A 15,684-nucleotide genomic window follows, 5' to 3' on the forward strand; every position below is an offset into this window, starting at 1 on the left:
TACCCCATTTCATCTGAAAAAAGTGCCATGTACATTTCCTTCCTGTACTTCACATTTCCCTCTGTCTGTTGCACTGTGACATTAATCTATCACTGCTTAGATTTAAAGTCATGCATTGAAAGTTGCACTACCTCAAATTCAAATTTCTCACACCTGATTGTGTGAGAATTTATTAATTGTAATTGACCCAACCATTGATTTCTCACCAAGCGGAGGTCACTCAAATCACTCAAAGTACTGTAAAATATCTTTCTTCTGCAATTTCTTTATCTTAATGAAAGAGCCAGATAATGTTTGTAAAAGTGTAAAACATAACAAAAATATATTTCACAAATATCAAAATGAGCATGATCCTTGTCACTTTGAGCACCTTGATTGCAGTTGCCTCAAAGCCAGACATATGAAAAAGACATTGGGGTTAAAACTGACGATGAGCTTAAGGGACATGTGCAATCTGAGCACTAGGGCTGTGATCTTACCATTGCATTGCACTGTTTTGTGGGAGCGAAAACTTGGTAAAGTTGGGCATGAAGCGAGTGACACGATCCACGCCCACCTCCATGCCAGTTCATCCTTTACCAAGACCTGAAAATGGCCGCGAACAGGACTGTGCCCAAAATGGGCAAAATGGCCATTTATATGCTATTTGCATGCATTTAAATTTACTTACTGCAGAAGACTAGGGTGCATGGAGTTGGGGGAGAAGAGTTAGCGTGGATTGAGGATTGGCTATCTAACAGGAAGCAGAGAGTTGGAATAAATGGGTGCTTTTCTGGTTGGCAGTTGGTGACTAGTGGCATGCCGCAGGGATCGGTGCTGGGGCCTCAACTGTTTACCATATATATAAACCATCTGGAGGAGGAGACTGAGTGTAGAGTAACAAAGTTTGCTGATGACACGAAGATGAGTGGGAAAGCGAATTGCACGGAGGTCATGGAAAGTCTGTAGAGAGATTTGGATAGGGTGAGTGAGTGGGCAAGGACCTGGCAGATGGAGTATAATGTTGGCAAATTTGAGGTTATCCACTTTGGAAGAAATAATAGTAAAATGGAATATTATTTAAATGGTGAAAAATTACAACTTGCTACTGTGCAGAGGGACCTGGGGGTCCTCGTGCATGAATCGCAAAAACTCAGTCTGCAGGTGCATCAGGTGATCAAGAAGGCAAATGGAATGTTGGCCTTTATCGCGAGGCGATATATTTATAGAACATAAAAGCAGGAAGGTCTTGCTGCAACTGTACAAGGCACTGGTGAGACTGCAACTGGAGTACTGTGTGCAGTTTTGGTCCCCTTATTTGCAAAAGGATATATTGGCCTTGGAGGGAGTGCAGGGAAGGTTCACCAGGCTGATACCGGACATGAGGGGGTTAACTTATGAGGAGAGATTGAGTAGATTCGGCCTGTACTCGTTGGAGTTTAGAAGGCTGAGGGGTGATCTTATAGAGTTATATAATAAGATAATGAAGGGGCTAGATAGGATAGAGGTAGAGAGATTCTTTCCACTAGAAAGGAAACCAGAACTAGAGGGCACAGCCTCAAAATAAAGGGGGGGGGGGGGTCAGAGTTGAGGAGGAACAACTTCTCTCAGAAAGTAGTGAATCTCTGGAATTCTCTGCCCATTGAAGTGGTGGAGGCTACCTCGTTGAATATGTTTAAGTCACGGGTAGATAGATTTCTGATCGATAAGGGAATTAAGGGTTATGGGGAGCAACCAGGTCAGTGGAACTGATCCACTTCAGATCAGTCATGATCTTATTGAATAGCGGGGTAGACTCGAGGGGCTAGATGGCCTACTCCTGCTCCTATTTCTTATGTTCTTATGCTTCTTATGCTCTTAATGGGCTTCAGTCCCAACCTTACCGGCACTTCCCCCTTTACCACCGCGTTCGCCCTTCCAGAACTGGCGCAAAACAGACATGCTCCACAAAAGTCCAATTCAGGCGCTCCAGTTAGTGAGGTAAGTGCCAAGTATCCAACTGCTCTGTGCTTGAGATCGGTGGGGAGCGGGAGGGGAGATGGGTCCGACGGCTCTCTGCTTGAGATTGGTGTGGGGGTGGGGGGGTTCCGCTGCCACTTTGCCTGTGATCAGTGAGGGGAAAGGGGCGGTCACTGCCACTCTACCTGTGATCCGTGGAGGGGGAGGGGGCTGTGATAGGTCTGGGTGGTGGGCGGGTGGGGGGATAGAAGTGTCAGTAATGTTGTTGGGGTGGCCTGGGTGCGATGTAGCAGGGGAGCCGCATTCTATCCTTTTATTCCTTCGCATGCATTGGAGCTACATGAGTTTGGGTTTGTTAAGCCCCGCCCACAGGCTTCAACAGCGCGATTTGGAATCGTTGATAATTTTGCAGGCAGAGTGCCAATGGGAAGCCTGAGAACGGGTCTAAAAGTCAGATCTGAAACACTCCCAGTTTCAAGCCCGCCCAGCGTTTAGAATCAAAATGATGAAGTAGGGCCCTAGTTCTCATCACTAGGACTCTCAATTTGGTTAGAAGACCAACTGTCATGCTATGGCACTATTCCACAATTCTTTAGTTTTGCCAAAGTATTTGAAAAACAGCTAGAAGTTAATTTTAACTTTTTTTCCCACATTTTAAACAATTATTACAAATTGTTGGATATTTTCCTCTGAGAGCTAAGCTGAGAGAGAGACCCAGCAAATAATGTGGACACTAGATTTTACTAAGAAGTTTGAAACGATCGTGGTAGAAAATGTTGTGCCTTTAGAGTTTGTGATTTAACAATTGTTGATTTTCAAATGATCTAGAAGCAAACTGGAAGAGGAATTTCAAAAGTTTTATGAAGCCTAGATTTCACGAGCTGGTAACTTTTTTAAGTTTGGAAAATTAGACAAGCTGCAACGACAAGGAAGGGACTGACTGCAAGTTAAAATAATTAAGATACCTGTCCTCTCTTTATTTTTTAAAGCAAGCGGTATTTGTACAAGATTTGTTTATGTAGTTGCAGGAAGTGAGCGAATCAAGTTATTCACACTTCTTTTCAATAAATTCTCATCCATCATTGTGCAGTCCAGCATTCACAGGAAAACAATGCAAAACTCAAGCTATTTTTCAGATCATGGTTATGTATGCAAGCCATGAGTTTATTGCCTTTTGGGGGGGCGGGGGGGGAATAGTAATCTGCCAAGGTGCGGATTTTTCTGTGTGATTAAAACACCAGAAATTGCTAGCATATCAAGGAGTCAAGAGAAACCGACTGACATTTGCCTCCAATCGGAGAAATTTCATCAGCCGTTGGGATAGATGGTTCTAATGTTTAAATTTGTTAAATGGCCATTAACTGCAATTCTAACCAAGAATTTTGTCTTTAACTTTGTGTACACAGGTTTCCAGGCCTTCATTTAACTGGTCAGATAAAACAAGTGCGATGACAGGGGGAATTAACAGAGTTGAGCAATTGACAGGCAAGCAAGGTTTGTCATCTTAAGAACTGTGATATAACAGCTTTTATGTCTCTGTGAAAGATGTTTGTTCACGGGAACTTGTTTTGCATGTATGCTTTCATTGCTTTGGAGCTGATTTCATTATTTTGGAGGTCATTTCCGCTACCTTAGCATTTTGTTTGCCTTTGACCATCATTCCCCAGCTTCACATTACAGTATTGAAGCCATTTATGCATCTCTATCTAGGGCTGCTGATGAGGAACTAGAAGAACAGCACCAACAATAGTCTTTTCCTCAACTATTTACTGCCCCAGAGGAGAAATAGAATGAGTATAAGAGCTTCCAGCTCAGACGAGACTCTGCCCATCATAGAATATTCATGTTGTGGATAAGCTTCTGGGACGTGATTTGAGGACCAGTGCCTCAGGAATTTACCATCAGGTAGAAGCTGACATTATAACTTCTGAGAGAAAGACTTCCTCTGAAGTTGATCAGGTGGGCATGCATTGGCAATAACAGTCAAGGTCACCACAGCACTTAATGTCTTCACTTCTGGCTCCTTCCAGAGATCTGCTGGTGATACAAATACATCTCTCAGTAGACAGATGCCATATTTCCCAGGGCTGGTGCTTGTGTACACCTCCCTAAAGCTGAGTCCAGTTGGAACGAGAGAACCCTCAGATTTATTGTTCAGAGGAAAATGTTTTTTAACACAGCAAGAGTGGTTAGGATCTGGAGTGCATTGCCTAAGGGTATGGTTGAGACAGGTTCATTCGAGTCATTCAAGAGGGAATTGGATTATTATTTGAAATAATGTGCAGTGCTACAGGGAGAAGACATTGAACATAGAACATTACAGCGCAGAACAGGCCCTTTGGCCCACGATGTTGCGCCGACCAGTTAAAAACACTGACCCTCTAACCTAAACCAATCCCTTTTCATCCATAAACCTATCCACGGATCTCTTAAACGCCCCCAAACTAGGCGCATTTACAACTGCAGCAGGCAGGGCATTCCAATCCCTCACCACCCTCTGGGTAAAGAACCTACCCCTGACATCCGTCCTATAACTACCTCCCCTTAATTTAAAGCCATGCCCCCTCGAGCTAGTTTTCTCCATCCGAGGAAAAAGACTATCACTATCCACCCTATCTAAACCTCTAATCATCTTATATGTTTCAATAAGATCCCCTCTTAGCCGCCTTCTTTCTAGCGAAAACAACCCCAAATCCCTCAGTCTCTCCTCATAGGACCTCTCCTCCATACCAGGCAACATCCTGGTAAACCTCCTCTGCACCCTCTCCAAAGCCTCCACATCCTTCCTATAATGTGGGGACCAGAACTGCACACAATACTCCAAGTGCAGACGCACCAGAGTTGTGTACAGTTGCAACATGACGCTGCGACTCCTAAATTCAATCCCCCTACCAATAAACGCCAAGACACCGTATGCCTCCTTAACAACCTTATCTACTTGATTCCCTACTTTCAGGGATCTATGTACACGTACACCTAGATCCCTCTGTTCATCCACACTATTCAGAGTCCTCCCGTTAGCCCTATACTCGACACATCTGTTATTCCTACCAAAGTGAATTACCTCACACTTCTCCACATTAAACTCCATCCGCCACCTCTCGGCCCAGCTCTGCAACCTGTCTAAGTCTCCCTGCAAACTATGACACCCTTCCTCACAATCTACCACGCCTCCGACTTTGGTGTCATCAGCAAATTTACTAATCCACCCAACTATACCCTCATTCAGACCATTAATAAAAATTACAAACAGCAGTGGCCCCAAAACAGATCCCTGAGGCACACCACTCGTAACCGAACTCCATGACGAATATTTACCATCAACCACCACCCTCTGTCTCCTATCTGCTAGCCAATTCCTGATCCAATTTCCTAGATTACCCTCAATCCCATACATCTGCATTTTCTGCAGAAGCCTACCATGGTGAACCTTATCAAACGCCTTACTAAAATCCATATATACCACGTCAACTGCCTTTCCCCCATCCACCTCTTTGGTCACTTTCTCAAAAAACTCAATAAGGTTAGTAAGGCACGACCTACCCGCTACAAAACCATGCTGACTATCTCCAATCAATTCATTACTCTCCAAATAACTATAAATCCTATCCCTAATAATTTTTTCTAAAACCTTGCCCACAACAGAAGTAAGACTCACCGGTCTATAATTCCCGGGGAAGTCTCTGTTCCCCTTCTTAAACAACGGGACAACATTCGCTATCCTCCAATCGTCCGGTACTATACCTGAGACCAACGACGACCTGAAGACCAGAGCCAGAGGCTCTGCAATCACCTCTCTTGCCTCCCAGAGAATCCTAGGGTAAATCCCGTCCGGACCAGGGGACTTATCTATTTTCAAACCCTCAAGAATATCCAGCACATCCCCCTTATCAACTGCAATACTGTCTAGTTTACACCCCTGCAACCCAGTGTTCTCCTCAGCTACATTCATGTCCCCCTGCATGAACACCGAAGAGAAATATTGGTTCAATGCCTCTCCAATCTCTTCCGGTTCCACACACAACTTCCCTCTGCTGTCTGTAACTGGCCCTAATCTTGCCCTAACCAACTTTCTGTTCTTAACATACCTATAGAACGCCTTAGGATTCTCCTTAATCCTACCAGCCAAAGTCTTCTCATGTCCTCTTTTAGCCCTTCTTAACTCATTCTTCAACTCCCTCCTAGCCAATCTAAAGCTTTCTAGTGCACTACCTGAGCCCTCAAGTCTCATCCGAACATAAGCCTCCTTTTTCTTTTTAACCAACGAATCAACTTTTTAGTGCACCACGGTTCCCTAGCTCTACCAATTCCTCCTTGCCTGACAGGGACATACCTATCAAGGACTCGCAGTAGCTGCTCCTTGGAAAAACTCCACATTTCGGACGTTCCCAGTCCCTGTAGTCTCCTAGTCCAACCTATGCTTCCTAATTCTCTCCTAATAGCCTCATAATTACCCTTCCCCCAGCTAAAACTACTGACCCGAGGTTCATGCCTATCCCTTTCCATCACTAAGGTGAACGTAACCGAATTGTGGTCACTATCACCAAAATGCACACCAACTTCCAAGTCCAGCACCTGGTCTGGCTCATTTCCCAGCACCAAATCCGATATAGCCTCACCTCTAGTTAGCCTATCAACATACTGAGTCAAAAAAACTTCCTGCACGCTTTGTACAAAAACTGACCCCTCTAACGAGCTAGAGCTATAGCAGTTCCAATCAATATTAGTAAAGTTAAAGTCCCCAGTAAAGTTAAAGTCCGCAGTAAAGACTGTGATGTTAAATTCCCCCTATGACAAGCTGGTGCAGACATGATGAGCTGAGTTTCATACTTCAGTGTGTGTCACAATTCTGTTCAAGATAGCCACAGAGCTGCCGTGATAACTTCATGTTGCATCTGATGGTCAGTCATCCACAGAATTTCCATCTCAAAGGACAATCAGTGGATTGTTACATGGGCTACCCTCTGGAGATGTTTTTGAGATGCCTAGGATTGACATCCAGGAATGGGGCTACAGCAGCTATATGAGCAAAAGAGTTGTAGTTGAGCAGTAACTGCATTCAGATACCTGGAAAGATCTTGGGTCACTCTTCAGTGTAAACCAGCATGGGCTTCTAGAATGATCAGTGACTGTCACAACATGTCTCATACAGCTCAGTAGCAAGAACTAGAGTGAAGGAGGAGGAACATGATGAGCATTCTACATCTTTGGTAGAGGAGGAGGAACAACAGGAAGTAGAGAAGTCTGTATGTGGCAAGGACAGTTGCTGCCGTTCACTAAGCTGCCAGGGATGTTTGAGACAGACCGATTGCTGACATTCCCCAGATAACGTGAAGCATTGCAGCCATCTGGCACCCCGATTCTGAACCCTGTTGATGGGACAATGGAATTTGAAATAAATTTAAAGTTTCATTAAACAGAAATATAATAGTGTAATATATTGTTGAACATCCAAGTGAATATCTTTTGTGCAACTGCATGTCCTTTTTTTCCCCTTGTCAACATGGAGCCTGATATTTGCATCATAATAAGACTAGATAGAAGAGACATCAGCCCTTTCATCAACCATTGATTCACAATGAACAGAGCCATGGGGGGATCGACTAGTCTTCTAAAAATATTCTGTTTAATTTTATTAAAACTGTCAATTCCACAGTAACTTTTATAAACAAGCTAAAATTAAATTTTTTCTAAAAGTATTTCATAACTCAGCTTTCAACTGAATGAGTGCGAAGTAATGAGAGTGAGCTTTCCACTTTACCCAAAATAACTTTTTTATATTTTCACATGTTTGACGTCTTTGTCCACTAACAATAGGATACCTTTTATGTGAAAAAATAGTAGAAGTTTCCAGACTTAAGTCCATCTGCTGTTATTCCTTCTTGATAAATTGGACTGATAATTTACTTTCAGCTGTGGAATTTCTGAATCATTTGCTTTTGAAATTGGATAGCCTGTTTATTCTCATAAGCATTGGTTTTCTTTGACCCCTCCCTTTTATGGCATTGTGCATGAAACAATTTTAAGTTTTGCAAATCGCATTAGACAATAAGAAGAATGTTCACCTATAAAAGTCAAAACATTACAGTTTTATGTTTTCTAGTTTCAGTCACAGTAAAAAAAAAATGAAAGTCTATTAAAATGTAACAGGGAAAGAGTTACTGTAATGTATATACTTATAACTTTTTTTCAAACGAAGTATTTGTAGCTGTCATGCAATAGATTCCTTAAAGTGAGCTTGTGTTATTCAGATCCTTATTTATAAATCCTCAAACAATTAAATGCCTGAAGTTTGGTAAACTTTTTAAATCTGTCTTTGTGAATAGTGCCACAAAAAACTCCTGGAACTTATTGTTCTTGGAATTTTGAATTGCAAAACCATAACTAAAGCAAGAAAAAATCAAATAAGCAAAATTAAAAAAAGGCTAAATCACTGTATAAAGCATAGTTTTGATACTGCAAGGATGATAAACTTATCAGTTCACAGCAATTACAGATCTGAGGCAGAATTAATTCAAGCAACAATAATGTATAATATGGGAAGATGGATATTTTTAAGTACTTGTCATTCATTGTGGAATCTATAGGGTTTTAGGACTCTGAAAATTGAATCACTAACTTGCAGAACTGTACACAACACCATTTTGGATCAAGACTCTTGTTAGATGTCTGGCATACCTGCTTGAAGTCACCTATTTAATATGTGAATAATAGTCATGTGCTTGTCTCAAGGCCTAGATGCTACCTTGAAAAACATTAGCAAGCTATTTGGCAGTTTTACAACAGATTCTCAAATCATTGACAGAAACGATTGAGAGTGTGGCATTTTCAGTGTTATTGAAACTGATTTTCAACTGCTGTCATGTAAAGCAGTCGTTTCCATTGTCACTAACCATGTGCTCTAAAGAGAAGGAGACACATAACACATGACATTTTGTGACAGTGGAAATCATGACCAGAGTATTCATGCAGAGTATGTGAGGAAGAGAATTCAATGTCAATATTAAAGGAGAGATAGATGGCCAAACACCCTGCGGGACTTTTCTTCTCGTCTGCTACCTACCACACTTTGTACTTTTTCCTTGTCTATTATTATTTTGGTGACTGGCCACCGCTGCTGGTCTGGTGGCATCTAATGGTTCTCCAGATCTCCATTATGTTATGTTCCAGTTTTCCTTGAAGATTAGGATTATGCTACCGACGGCCTCTTGAAGGGATGGGAAGATGATGATCGCAGCTCAGCATGGTGTGCATGGTGAGGGATGTACAGAGAAGAAGAGGGGCCAATAATTGTGACGTCTGTGGAGTTTGATGATGTGCAAAGTAGAAGCAGGAGTTGCTGTGATTGGAAGAGAGAAATAGGCAGCAGGAAAGGTGAAGATTGTTAAAACTGCGGTTAAATAGATGGGTGTGGGAATGTGAAGCATGTAATAAAGCTGTGATCAGGAATCCTACTTCAGCAGCTAAATTCATTGAATCATAGAATGGTTACAGAACAGAGCAAGGCCATTGAACCTGTATTGCCTGCCATAGTTGTCGTATAATTTCTTTTTACATTGTTGCCAGGTTTATCCATTGCAGCCAAGTTATCTAGCATGACAAGGCACTCAATATCAATTTACAGAATCAATATTCTGGTTGCATCGTCTGCCAAGAACTCCATAAAACTGTCAGAGAAACAGAAAGAGCACCTCACCGAAGCACCCCCCCCCCCACCTTTAAAAGTTGCAAGTTGGCTTTAAAGCATAGAGGCCTCCTGGATTTCCTGCCCCCAAATATGGACAAGCTGGTAATTACAAGAATCACTGACCACCACCACCTCATCACTGTGGTTGAATATGGAATGGGGTCTGCTTCCATCTTATCTGGTGTCATCTCTTAGGACATCAGAACACATAGGCAGGCATAGATGTACGTCGGTCAGAACATCAAATACAGGAGTTGGGACGTCTTGTTGAAGTTGTATAAGGCATTGGTAAGACCACACTTGGAATACTGTGCGCAATTCTGGTCACCCTATTATAGAAAGGATATTATTAAACTAGAAAGAGCGCAGAAAAGATTTACTAGGATGCTACTGGGACTTGTTGGATTGAGTTATAAGGAGAGGATGAATAGACTGGAACTTTTTTCTCTGGAGTGTAGGATGCTGACGGGTGACCTTATAGAGTCTATAAAATAATGAGGGGCACAGATCAGCTAGATAGTCAACATCTTTTCCCAAAGGTAGGGGAGTCTAAAACTAGAGGGCATAGGTTTAAGGTGAGAAGAGAGAGATACAAAAGTGTCCAGAGGGAGAATTTTTTCACACAGAGGGTGAGTGTCTGGAACAAGCTGCCAGAGGTAATAGTAGAGTAATTGTAGAAGCATTTAGATAGTTACGTGGGCACGACGGTTATAGAGGGATATGGGCCAAATGCGGCAATTAGGTTTAGCTTAGGGGTCTTTAAAAAAGGGTAGCACGGACAAGTTGGGCCGAAGGGCCTGTTTCCATGCTGTAAACCTCTATGACTCTATGGTACTGTGGACACCCTATTGGGTGCTGGCTGAAAGTTTCATGCAGTCGTCTTTCCCCATTTTTTAAAAATGTGGAGACTTAATATACCTTTCTTAAATAAATCTTATTTAGTTGAATTGAGCAATAAAACTGCAAGTCTAAACCAAGTAATATGTCACAAAAAAAAATGATTTCTCTGTTTTGCTTGATTTTAGCTGTTATTTAAATAAGCCGTTCTATAATTTTCCTCTTACTAGGAGAATGATGATTAGGTTTGGGACTCCCTTCTACTTTTGGTTTATCGAGATTAATGACAGTGATGATACATTTGGTGTCAAGTAATCTTGATTAGAGAATGTAAAATTAGCCAGTAAGTGATTGCTATCCACTGATTCCTGATAGAATTGTAAAGAAAGGATTGGTTGTGATTTCGGATGTGGTTGAAATAACCTGGTTACGCTCACTGGCAATTTTTTTTGTATGAATGAAGAGTGCTTTTGTGGTGTGCCAGAGAGTTCCAGCCAGGAATCGGTTGGATCAGAAAAGGGCCCGGGATTGGGGAGGATGAGGGACATTATTAGTGACAAAAAGAAATGATAAATCAGAGTTAATAAACCAATAAGAACAGTGGATGCTGGGAAAAATTCAGCAGGTCTGGCAGCATCAGTAAGGAGAAAAAACAGAGTTAATGTTTTGACTCCTTTGGGCTATTCGTCAGAACTGAAGACAGGGATAATATTAGGTAATGAAGTGTAAATGTGCGGGACTGCAAAAGAATGTAGCATCTTTAAGAACAAAAGACAGGTAACTTGGTGTGTACGTCAGGGTGCGGGGGAAAGAGGGGGAAGTGGGTGGTTTTCATTGAGGCAATACATGCATGAGATAGTTTTAAAGAAAAGAAGTTTGAGAGGAAAAAAGGTCACAATCTGAAGCTGCCATATTCAAAATTTGTCCCAAGGGATGCAATATGTACCCAACTGGAAGGTGAGATGCTAACAAACCACCAGTTCTGAGCGGTACATGCTGATGGGGGAGAAAAGTTGCAAATCCAACATGAAATAAGTTATTATTTAATCTTGAAAGTGTATTCGTAGAACCCATTCAGTGCAGAAGGAGGCCATTCATGTGGAGTCTGCACCGATCACAATCCCACCCTGGCCCTATTTCCATAACCCCACATACTTACTCTGTTAATCGCCTGACACTAGGGGCAATTCAGTATGGCTAATCAACCTAACCCGCACATCTTTGGACTGTGGGAGGAAACCAGAGCACCCAGAAGAAACCCACGCAGCCATGAGGAGAATATGCAAACTCTACAGTCACCGAGGCCGGAATTGAATCCGGGTCCCTGGCATTGTATGGCAGCAGTGCTAACCACTGTGCCACCATGCTGCCTGTATTGGTGCAAAGGTAGATAGTTGGCTAGATTAGATGAATGTATCTTCCTTACAGAAAGGTTGCATTAATCTTTAAAGAAGTAATTATTCCATTTCAGAGGCCGCTTGTCAGGAGTTGCCTTTACCAGTTGCCAAAGCAGGAAGTTTGATATCTACAAAAGGCTGAAGCAAAGCAGGCTCTTTCAGAACATTGTGCACGCTTGTTGATTTTCAGTATAGCATATGGCAAGACAACACAGACATAACAGAAGACAATATTGCAATGCAGAAATTCTGAAGGTGAAACATGAGCAATTATCTTTTGTCTGACCCATCCTGTTCCACATTTGGAATAAAGACAACTTTGTTGGATTTGGGTGATAAAATATTTGCCAAGAATATTAGCTGAAAGCAATTTTAGCTAACATTGCATATCCAGAATGTGTTATATTCAGTGCAAACACTCCTACAACATCTTTTCAACAATTAACTTCATAATGATCGCAAAAATGTATATTGCTACTAAAATATTGATGACTGATTTTCCAGCACTCTGCAAGGAACAGCTTGGAATATTCTTGAACCTCTTCCCTGTGTATGGGTGGAAATTTGGGACATTGATGCAAATTAATACTAACCTTGTATGTTCTGAAGATATGATGTGATTTTTCAAAGATAGTTTTGCACTTGCATAATCCTAATCACTTTAGTGAAGGCTGCTTGTTCAATGTGATAGTCATTCCTCATGAACAATATCGCACAAACAACAATGAGGCAAGTGATCAATTGACCTTTTATAGGTGCCAAGTTTGTTTGAAGAGCAAATGTTAACTGGGATACGAGAAGTCTTACCCTTTCTTTGTGCAGTCGAAAGGAATCCTTACCCATAACTTGAAGCACCAAAAAAGGCCAATAGATCTTGATTCAACATTTCAACAGTTGCACACTCCCAATCATCTCACTTGGCAAGGAATAGTGAATGGTCAGGCACAAAAATAGAAAATGCTGGTACATCTCAGCAGGTCTGACAGCCTCTGTGGAGAGAGAAAGGAGCCAACGTTTCAAGTCTGGATGACCCTTCGTCAGAACAAGCAGGTTTGTTCTTAGCTTTTGGGCTCAGATCAAGTATCAGATCAAGCCCAAGATGGGGAGCAAGATGAAGTATCAGATCAAGCCCAAGGTTGGCAGCTTGGGTCCTGTTAGTCTCCCTTCTGGAGACCATAAATTGGGTTCAATTGGATTTTAAATTTTGTTTTTGGAGCAGATAAGAAATGGATTTGGATTTCTCTGGTCCACTCTGAGCATTGGCTTTGTAACTTTAAGATGGAGTGAAAAAAAAAAGAACAGCATGAAGCTGTTGGGTTGATCATCTGTTTCAATTAGATAGACTTTTCCCATAATTGCAACAATAACTCACTTTTATAATGGTTTATATGTACGACATTACCCATTATGACATTCAGTAAAAATCTGCCTATAAAGTTCTTCAACAATGCAATATGGCAAGTATAAAATACTGTGGGAAGCTACCATCTCTTGCTGCTTGCCATCCTGCAGTTCAACATAAACGTAAAGCTTAAAATGAGCAGATAATAAATCTTATTAATTTGATTTTTTAAAAAAAAATTCTTTCAAGTAATGTGAGCATTTCTGGTTGGATAGCATACATTGCCCATCTGTAATATCCCTTGAGAAATAGTGGCGAGGTACCTTCTTGAACTACTGCAATCCTTCTGATGTGGGTATATTCACATTTAAGTTAGGAAGGGAATTCCAGGATTTTGACCCAACAACTGTGAAGGAATAACAAAATATTTCCAAATTAGGATGGTGTGTGACTTGGAGGGGAACTTGAAGGTGGTGGTGTTCCCATACATTTTCTACTCTTATCCTTCTAAGTGGTAAAATATTTTGTTTTGGAAGATGCTGCCGAAGGACTCTTGGTGAGTTGCTGCAGTACATCTTGAAGAAGATACACACTGCTGCCATTCAGAGTCAGTGGTGGAGGAAGGTTAATGTTTGAGGTGATGGATGTGTTACCAATCAAGAGGGCTGCTTTGTCCTGGATGGCGTTCAGCTTCTTGAACGTTGTTGGAGCTGCATCTATCCAGACATATGGAGAGCATTCCAACAAGCTCCTGACTTGTAGATGGTGAACGGGCTTTGGGGAGTCAGGAGATAAGTTGTCTGTGGCAGAATTCCCAGACCTGCTGTTGTAGCCACAATATTTATATGGCTAATCCAGTTCAGTTTCTGGTCAATGGTGACCCCCAGGATATTGATAGTGGGGGATTCAGTAATGATAATGCCATTGAATGTCAGGGAGAGATGGATAGATCCTCTCTTGTTGGAGGTGGTCATTGTCTGGTACTTGTGAAGGATATGTGTTACTTTCCATGTGTCAGTCCAAGCCTGGATATTATCCAGGCCTTGTTGCGTATGGTCATCGGCAGCTTCAGTTTCTAAGGAATCACAAATGGCACTGAAACATAGAAAGAAAGAAAAATAGAAAATAGGAGCAGGAAAAAGTAATTTGCCCTTCGAGCCTGCTCCGCCATTCATTATGGTTATGGCTGATTGTCCAATTCAATACCCTGACACTAGCTTCCCCCCATTTCCTTTGATCCCTTTCATCTCTAAAGCTTCAAATTTTTAGGTTTCCAGATCACCAACAACCTGTCCTGGTTCTCCCCATGTTGACACTATAGTTAAGAAATCCCACCAATGCCTCTACTTTCTCAGAAGATGAAGGAAATTTGACATGTCAGCTACAACTCTCACCAACTTTTACAGATGCGCCATAGAATGCATTCTTTCTGGTTGTATCACGGCTGGATATGTCTCCTGCTCTGCCCAAGACTGCAAGGAACTAAAGAAGTTTGTGAATGTAGCCCAATCCATCATGCAAACCAGCCTCCCATCCATTGATTCTGTCTATACTTGCCGCTGCCTTGGCAAAGCAGTCAGCATAATTAAGGACCCCACGCACCCCGGACATTCTCTTTTCCACTTTCTTCCTTCGGGAAAAAGATATAAAAGTCTGAGGTCGCGTACCAACTGACTCAAGAACAGCTTCTTCCCTGCTGCTGTCAGACTTTTGAATGGACTTACCTTGCATTAAGTTGATCTTTCATTATACCCTAGCTATGCCTGTAACAGTACATTCTGCACTCTCTCGTTTCCTTTTCTATGAATGGTATGTTTTGTCTGTATAGTGCACAAGAAACAATACTTTTCACTGTATACTAATACATGTGACAATAATAAAACAAATCAAAATTAAGTGTTACATCTAACTGCTTCTTGAAAAAATAAAAGTTCTGGCCACAACACGCTTTCTGTTATAGAATTCCATAGGTTGACCACTCTGTGGGTGGAGCAATTTCTGCTCATCTCTGTCCTAAACAGTGTACCCTGTATCCTCAGACTGTGACCCCTTGTTCTGGACACATTGACCAGAACATTGTGCCATAACAATCTCCACTTCTGACCTTATGATAAGGGAAGGCCATTGATGAAGCAGTTGAAGATGGTTGATCGTAGGGCATTCGCCTGATGAATAGTGTGCTAGGATTGAGATGATGGACATCCAACATCTATGAACACCTTCTGTGTGCAAGGTTGGTAGGGGAAATGGGCCCAACAGTACAATAAAGTTAACTTGAGATTCATTTGAACTAGATTACAAGATTTCCAGATAATGTCCAAAGCATGACAAACTAGCATCACCAGTTAGCCAGATATGGCATGAGATCAGAATTGCATTGTTATGGGAGTCTTAGAAGGGTTTTTTTTTACAGTTAAGGAAAGAGTTGGTCATATCGAAGATTGTTGAGATTTTGAAGCAGGCAGAAAAGAGAATTCAAAGCA

General features: G+C 41.7%; 1 protein-coding gene across 2 annotated transcripts in view; it reads left to right on the forward strand.

The window, feature by feature from the left end:
- Nucleotides 1–15,684, forward strand: part of foxp2 (forkhead box P2) — a 708,352-nt gene that overhangs the window by 206,459 nt on the left and 486,209 nt on the right. For both annotated transcript variants that reach the window (XM_080191077.1, XM_080191073.1), the window contains exon 3: nt 3,345–3,432. The gene's annotated coding sequence lies outside the window, so the exon portion shown is untranslated. The remainder of the gene's footprint in view (nt 1–3,344; nt 3,433–15,684) is intronic.

Source organism: Carcharhinus amblyrhynchos, chromosome 6 (genome assembly GCF_965287045.1).
Source record: "Carcharhinus amblyrhynchos chromosome 6, sCarAmb.v2.hapA, whole genome shotgun sequence".
NCBI lineage: Eukaryota > Metazoa > Chordata > Chondrichthyes > Carcharhiniformes > Carcharhinidae > Carcharhinus > Carcharhinus amblyrhynchos.